Genomic DNA, 9,209 nt, shown 5'->3' with positions numbered 1-9,209 from the left:
AAAAATTAGATAAAATGTAAATATGAAACTAAACATGTTTGATTGCTTGAAATTTTACCAATCGGTATATATAACAATCATCTAGGCATAATTATTATGTATAATAAATAGGGGACATTTTAAAATTATAATTTGTTTCTGCAACTTATATAAAGCTCAAAAAAAGGTTGAAAAGTACATTTGATAATTCATTTTAAATGTGGCCTTAATTTAATTCCTATTATTTATATACACATTATTATATTACTTTTTATTTTGATTGTCATATTTTAAACTCCTGACAGACCGATATTTATCACTATACCCACATATATATTATGTATAGCACTATACACCTGTGTACGTAGTAGGATTATACGAAGTGTCAATAATAATCTTAGTAATATACATAATATCTAGAACTACTATTAATAAATAATACGTTGCTAAAATTAAAACCAACAATTATAACACTAGAATTTTATTTAAACGCATTGCACAATAAGTATTATACTATAGTGTATATACTACATAGATTGTTAATAATATAATAAATTGTACACTGTGTGCAGGTGTATGTGTTTGAAATATCAAAACAATTTTCAATTGTATTCAGAAAAATGCATATACTATTCCAAAACACTACACTCTGCAGTCACTCAATTGAAATGCACGTCTTTTTTCTGTTATTAAGAATACAATTTTAAAAAAACTCGCGTGTAATATGCCGGTGAATGGTGATGAAAATGGATTGAAAACTTCCTCACATACGTATTATATATTATGTGTAATACATGCTCAATGTGTGTGTGTGTCGTACAATATCCTTTGACGAGTGCTTCGTTTGTTTTATGCATTATCCCGTTATCCGTTGTTCAGTCAAACGTGCCAGAATATTACACAACAATTTATTAAAACATAAATATCGCAAAATAAAAATTAAAAAGTTATTGTGATTGAATGACTCCGAAAAGTTGGACGAGAAGACTCGTATGGTATACAAAATATATAAGCATGGATTAGCTAAACTGAGTGCCATATATAGTGCAATTTATATCGTGTATTTCTCTGGGTGAACATTTAAAATTGCCGTGTCTGTTTGTTTTAAACTTGGCCCGATAACAAATAATATTTTTCTATTTTATTATGTATTTGATTAGTATAATAGTTATAAATACGTTTGTTTTGTATTCAATATTATTTAAAATACATATAGATTAAGAAAAAAAATCAATTTTTTTTTTTATAAAATATCAAATATACACTTTTCCTTAAAATTTATAAAATATACATCTTAAATTTTTGATTTTTAAACTTACCATAGTATATACTATAGTTCGGATTTGTAGCTTGGTTTGCTATAAATCGAGAGTATAGGTATATAGAAAAATATACAACTCCTAAAGCTTACAATCCCTATTAATAAGTATACTGAAAAGTTTATGTAGTGTTAATACAATTCGCAATATTGACGAAACCATATTTATTATTCCTTTACAGTTTCCTGGCGGGTAATAGGTAAGTGCCGCCGACAGCCATCAATGTTTGTTTATAAAAAATGCATATTGTTTTTGATAAATATTACTGCAGATATGGCTACGAAACAAAAGTATATAAAAAATTTTAGAAGCATAAAATATATGGTTTTTCAATGAATATAATATTCGATACGTACTCGTATGTTATTGTTGCTGACTGCTGTATAATTTTTTAATTAGTATAATTTATTTAATGTAATCAAACTAAAGAGACATAATATACAGTTCGTGTTCGATTTACTATATCTATTTAAAGGCAGTATCGTGTCAAACATTTTTGACTGATTTTCTTTCTCGATCAGTTGCGACTTAAAAAAAAAAACATATATTAAGTATAATGATTATAATAGATACAAAATGTTTAAAAAATAACCTCTTGACGTCTACTAATCATTCTATTATAATTAGAAGTCACCAAAAGTTTAATATACCTACACAACCTGTATATGCTGAACGTTTAAAATAATTAGTCCAATCGTGGGAGTGCGATACACTCTTTAATCGAGTATTTAAACTTTAAAGAAGCGACCAAGATCTGGTATAAATAGTTAGGTATAATATAGATTTTTGATTCTATTGCAATCTATTATACTTTAGTATATTACGCAATCGTTAAATAAACGAGATAATTTTGTGGTATACAATACAGCGATTTTGTGAAAGGATTTATATCCGACCCCAGTAAGTTGATTTGCGTATAATATACAAAGCCGCCCAAAGTAAAGTTTTCGAGCCGTTATTATTGTGCCGTGGACCGTGCTGTATACCTATATACACAATAAATTAAAAACTATAGTGTACAATAATATATAACTACTATATATGATACACTACGGGTAAGTACGTGAAATATATGTATATCATAATTTGGGCTGCTTCAGCAGTGAATTGAATGCACTAAATAAAATCTGTTAATTATAAACATGTAATAATGTTTACCTGCACCAAACATTGAAAAGAGTATTAAAATAATAGTAGTTGGTGTAACTATATATTATAAAATAGTACAAAAGTAACCAATTTTGATAAATCTTAGACCCTTCTACATAAAATATTGAAAAATACAAAATGCAAAATTAGTAAACGTTTTTGACATTCAAATCATAGCCTCGACGATTACATGGTCTTATTTTGATTTTTTATTTAAAACAATAACGTCCTGCAGGATGGACAAGAGTACAGTCGTAAATTAAATAAACATAATATAATGTTTGATAGATCCGTAATTCTAAAATTGACCTGACAGGAAAAAATATAGCAAACATATATAAGTATATAATATAAGTATTAAATAAAATAAATATAACATTAAATAATACGTTATAAAACTCCCAGCAATTACGGTTTTAAAATCTATAGGGATTGAATTGATTGTTCAGTATTTGTTTTGAAGTCTTTAGAAAAAATAATCATACTTAAAATAATTAACTAGCCACTAGTGGTATTGTTTTTATAATTTATAGAATAAATTGTAATTTAAAAATTATTATCTTATACTTATGTAATGCTGCAGGGTCGGCAAATTAATGAATAAATAACATGAGTTAAGTTAAAGCGAATACACGATATCATTAAATTAGAAGTTAATAGATCACAAATAAAATATTAAACTCGCTAAGTTTAAAGTCTTAATATAATGGAACAAGAAATATTAATGTACTTATAGTTTAGTACTAATACTAACTCGCTATTTTAACAAGTATGTGATCAGGCGGATCTGAAGGATTTGTGTCCATTTTATCTAATATAATTTTATCAAAAAGCTACAGAAATTATAATATTATTACTATTTATTATACAGTATTAGTCATTAGATTATTCCCATTTAAAACCGCCGATATTGCGGTAATCATATTGTATAAATATGCGTACCTACGCATTAAAACGGAAATTTCAAAAAACAGTTTCTAACATTAACTTGGTGGGATATTTTTAAATCGACGGGGGAAAAAAGCTAAGTTAATTCAACAGTCAATTAGCCGATTTAAGTTCTTAAGTTGGTTATTAAATTACAAACGGTTAAAAAGTTAAAAAAAAAAATAAACTTTTTGACTATAGTTAATGTCCACATTTTATAGCTATAATTTGTGAGCTTATAATAATAATATTGTAATATATTTATCTATACAACACTATTGTTTCGTCGACTACGGTGTCCGTTGCGATCGGGCAAAGTAACCGCTCGTGCTCGCGTCTGGTAGGGCGGGTGGGAGGATGGCGGCTCCGGTTTAATGAGATCGCTGGCGAGGCCCGAAAACAATGGCGGTGCTGTGAATGGGACGGGTGTGGGGGGTGTGAGAGGTGGCTCGTAAATAGTAACTGTATAATGTATTTTTTATATAGTATAGCAGAAGTATTAACAGCCAAACGCGGAAATTAACTGTATAAAAGTATACCAACCTACATTTTTTAAAACTTTTTAACTGAACTATAGAGTTAGTTCATTTTCTAATCAACTTATTAATTATGTTCTATTGGTTAGCTTGAAATATTCATCGCAATAAGTAATCACTACAATGACTTAGCTTTGTTCAGTTAATTTAAAAACAATATTTTACGTCAAAATCAACTTTACATACATTATTAATATATTATTATTATCTATAATACCGTAGTTAAAACTAATTGATTAGTGATCTTTTTTTTTTTGTTTAATCATGCTTTACGCAATTATTTTAAATAAAAACAAACATATATACGAATGTTTCTCGATTAAAATAATTTGGATGACATTAAATGTGTTACCAATAATAACACTTATAGTAGGAAATTATAATTATTAATTGGTGTAATTGCTATTATCACATATAGTGTGATTCTTAATATTTCTTAAAACAAATGAAAGTTACAAAGTAATTACTAATTACTATGCGCCTATAATATACGTATGTATCATCCAAATGGAAATGAATAAAAAAATAATTATCTCCTTTTATATTATACTAAATTAAGTTGATGTTTTTCCTTTTATTATAAATGTATATAACTCTAGTCTTTAAGTATACTGTCTACGACTTTGTTAACAATTAATTTATTACTTAACTAACTCAAGATGATTTTTTTCATTAGTTTCCCGCCTTTGATTATGCACTATTTACAGTAGCAAATGTAGTAGCAGCAGTATCATAGTTATTGTAGTTATACATAGTATATTATTATAGTCACTGTCGTGGATGCGAGAAGTCGACTTACGACGGTCGGGGAGTGGAATAACGGTCGATGGATGCGGTGGCAGTGGGGGGGAAAGAACACACACACACACACACATATAATGATATAATATTATCGTAAAAGTGTTTTTTTGCGGCGGCGGCGGGTGATGGTGGCGTCGGCGAAGGAGTTTGAAGAGGCGGAGGAGCGGCCGCCGCGCACTACTACGTACTATATGTACAGTGTATACGCGTATTCCCACCCCCCGCCAAGGCCCGCGGGCAGACAGCGGCCAATAAAAACGCAAAAATCGTGCGGATAGGTGTGGTTAACGGACACGCGCCGAGGCCGTGTGTACAGAGCGATTGCGTCGCGCACAATGTGGAAAACCGTACTTTTTAAACTATAGCATTATAATAGTTGTGTGTTATTAATTTGTTATTATTTATTATTTAATGCTGTATACCCAAGTTCTGAGGTTCACGCTTAGGAGAGATTTTATTTCCTCACCGTGGTCCTTGACTCTGGTTTTCCTTTGCCGAAAGGGGGGTGATGGGTATATTATAAGCTAGTTACGAATTTGGTCTCCCCTAAATAAATGTAGCAGGCATATATATAATATGTTATTGTTTTTAGCGAATAACAAATTCGACGTCGATCGTCTTGGCATTAACGCTATTTTCTATTATTCTCATTATTGATACAATTTCTATATTATATATCACATTGCTGAGCTATAGTAAATAATAGTGATATGAACATAATAAGTTCAATATGTTCCTGGGCTTGAGTTTTGCGTTGTAGGCTTTATGAATCGATCGAAATGCTACTATGTATGATCTTTAGTTTTTGAATAAATACATATTTTTATTACAAAGTTAATAAATTCATTCATATTTAAAACCATTTAAACCATTTAAAAGAACAATACATTGAAAGGAACTTTTTATAATTATTTCACTATACTCACTAGTCACTTTATAATAAGTAAAATTAAAATATACAAATTGAAAAGCATAAATTAATTTAGAATACGAGTTAGCAGTAGCAGGTATCTGATTAATAAATATACAAAAAATATATTTTAAATTAAAAACTTTGTTGTATAATCAATACAGACAATATCTTATAAGCGTATAATGTTTATACTGTTTATATAGGAACTATTAATGTACAAACATAAAGAATATAGTTTTTTTATAATATTGTAATATTTGTATTCTCATTATTTATTGAATATTATTTGTTAAAATAGAACGTATATTATAATAAGTAGAATCATCTATAATTATATAAGTCGCAACTTTCGATTTTCAATCGACAACTTCTACTATAATCGTAGTATATTATTATTATAACCATAAATTAATAATCATTATATTAAATTAAACTTAATTTTATACCTTCTTCTTCTTCTTCTTTGGCTTTTTACAGGCCTTCAAGGCCCATTGCCGCAACCACATATTGTCTCTAATCTTCTCTATCTTGTGCCGTTTCTTCAGCATTCCTTATTCCCAACATTTTCAGGTCTTCTTTTATTATATCTGTAATTAAATCTTCTTTAATTCTTACTTAATTTTATATATATAATATATACAATATATTATAAAAACTACTTTTATAATATTAATTTAATTAGATACATACATTACATTAGATAGTAGTTAACATTACTCAAAAAAAAAAAAAAATGTAATTTATTATCGTAAAATGAATAATAATATTCTTATATCATCGGCTTTTATCCTCAACAATATATCACTTCTCCGCAATCGGCTTGTTTGAAAAGGGTGAACACATATTATAATATATATGTCATAAAGTACATCGTGTCAACATTAAAATTAATTTTAAACTATACTAACCACTATTGCTACTACTGTTACTATACTACTTCTACTACTCCTGAATATTACCCAATAATTAATAAATAATTAAATATTATCATCATTAGAATTGTTTTTAGAGTTAATAATAAATTATATAATATATATTTTATACAATCATTTATATATACATATTGTAATTTATAGCATCAATATTATAAAAAAATATACAGAACATATTTTGATAATGTGAAATAAAAAAATAAGAATTTGCATTTAAGTAGAAAAAGTTGTCAAAACTTCTTGGTGGGATTTATTCAACTTTTTAGTGAATTATAATTATTTAATAATTTTTTTTCAGCTTGAAAAGCAATTATACGAAGCATGAATAGCATTTATTAAATCACTACACCATTTTTCGTTTTATTGCCTTATTTTCCAGGATATTACCATTTTGTCATTTATTATTATAGTTTTTAGAAAAAAAGTTTGTGATGAGCCAGTGTGATATATTTTATGGGAGAATCTATGCATCTATAAAGCAAAGTAGTAAATATACATAAAATATTTTAAACTATAGTGTTCATAACTAAAATAAATACATATGTAATTATATACCTACATGCTATGTGTAAAAGTAATAAGTATATATATATATAATATATCTAACCAATCCTTTACATGAAGCCTGAAAGATATAATATAATTTATTTATTATATAATAGAATTATCGTGTTAAAACAATACATAGGTAGACGACTATATTATTTTATACTCGATATTCCATCATTGATATTTGACTCACTTGTATTATATTTTTTGTAATCTACTTAGGTAGTCACATATATCGTGTGAAAAAGATCAAAACTGACAACTGTTCTTCCGTGGACATGAATACCTTGTACCTATATATGATAATTCCCATATCACCTTTTGGGAAACAGCAAAAATATTGAGCTGAGGTAAAAAAAAAAAAAATGAAAACAAAACAAAACAAAACAAAATAAATACTGCAGATGCGCTTCTAAACAAACGCCACACAAACAAAATACACGTATAACAAAAGCCGTAGTAATGACAAGAAAAAAAAATAGACCTTAATTACCAGGCGCACAATATGGAAATCGTCATTATTCATACACCTTGGTGTTTAGTTGTGTTGACATACAGCACAATGGAGTCAAATTAAGATTATAGGCTAGTTTGGACGAACCGTAATCCGGTATTTACCTATATAAATACATAGCACTGTCACAATAGCACGAACATAATATTATTATTATTAGTTTTAGTGTTTTGGCACGCTGAAGTGTCGAACTCGTATATCATAAGGATATTATACATATTTATACCTATGTATAGTATCGTATTATATTTGTAGACTATATACGACTTACGAGTATGTAATAAACCCGAGCAATCCGGTTTTATTTTTTTCAAAAATTTTGTCTTGTACTTTCCTACATATTTTCACCTGCAAGTGAATGGCGTACATTTTCCATCAAAATTAAGGCGTATAAGAAGTATACAATATTATTATTGTGTATAATATATAGGTAGTAATTCAATTCAATATTTGAACATTTTTATTTTGAATAACAAATATAATATACATTATTTTCTCGTTTATCGTGGTTTTAAATTATTTTTAGTATTTAATAATAATAATTTATTAGACAACCAGATAAACACATTAATAAATACAATATAACTACAATAAAATGGCCCAACTTATCATTGAGGATATCCTTTTATCTGTGAAGTTGGAATAATAATAAAAATAAAATAAATATTTTATGAGTTTTTTTTATAACATTTTATTCCGAGATACGACAATTGTTATATGCAATCAGATTTACATTGTCTACTATCACTGAAAAAAGTATGATACTGTCTTACTGATCAAAGAATAGAAGGAGGAATTTTCCAAGGGATTTGCTTTTCCGAAGACCACCACCTATATTTTTATCAGCAACTTTCAGCTATTAAGTCATCCATCGTCCAGACGGCAAGATAATGATGCATTTACCGATAGGTAACTACACAGGGACATAAAATACGTTTCGGTCTAAACTACGATATGTGACAAGCACAAGCCAATGATGTCCTTTTCGTCAATGGATTGGTTTACTCATTTCAAGCATATCAGATTCTGCAGCGATCGGTAAATTATCCATTATTTATTATGTTTAAAATAAATCTTAAGATCTGATAGGTACAGGTATGATTATATATTATTAAATACTATATTAAATTCATAAACTGCTACTTTGTATTTATAAATTATATACTATGTGAAATAATACATGATATATTTTATTATAACTAATTATTTAATTGATTTTACTAAGGAGTATTACAGTTATATAATAAATAAATATGCATTATATTATGTAAAATAATAACTAAATTAATATTTTTATGAATATGAGCAACTTTAAAATGATTTTAATTATTTTTGTACATAATATTATAATTATATAATAATGCATATTTATTTATTATATAACTTCAATATTCCTTAGTAAAATCAATTAAATAATTAGTTATAATTATTCAATGTATTATTTTTTATTATTAGTTTTATTATATTATTAGTTCTAGAAAACAGTAACTATTTAAAGTTTTTATCGAAATGTGGAAGGTAACAAAACTGCCTAATTTAAAATAGAAATGCAGAATACTAAAATGTATGATGAGTAAAATGAAAAGTATG

The 9,209-nt window shown here is 27.2% G+C and overlaps 1 long non-coding RNA gene across 1 annotated transcript; it reads right to left on the bottom strand.

Moving 5' to 3' along the window:
- Window positions 1-549: 549 nt before the first annotated feature.
- On the bottom strand, window positions 550-7,423 carry LOC132926319 (uncharacterized). Its single transcript, XR_009661409.1, has 4 exons — window positions 7,299-7,423; window positions 6,071-6,211; window positions 1,655-1,825; window positions 550-1,575 (listed from the first exon to the last, which is right to left on the bottom strand). It is a non-coding gene; the product is annotated as an uncharacterized LOC132926319 (long non-coding RNA).
- Window positions 7,424-9,209: the final 1,786 nt, after the last annotated feature.

Source organism: Rhopalosiphum padi, chromosome 3 (assembly GCF_020882245.1).
Source record: "Rhopalosiphum padi isolate XX-2018 chromosome 3, ASM2088224v1, whole genome shotgun sequence".
NCBI classification, from domain to species: domain Eukaryota; kingdom Metazoa; phylum Arthropoda; class Insecta; order Hemiptera; family Aphididae; genus Rhopalosiphum; species Rhopalosiphum padi.
The sequence above is the reverse complement of the archived record's forward strand: the minus strand, read 5'-3'. Positions and strand labels throughout refer to the sequence as shown.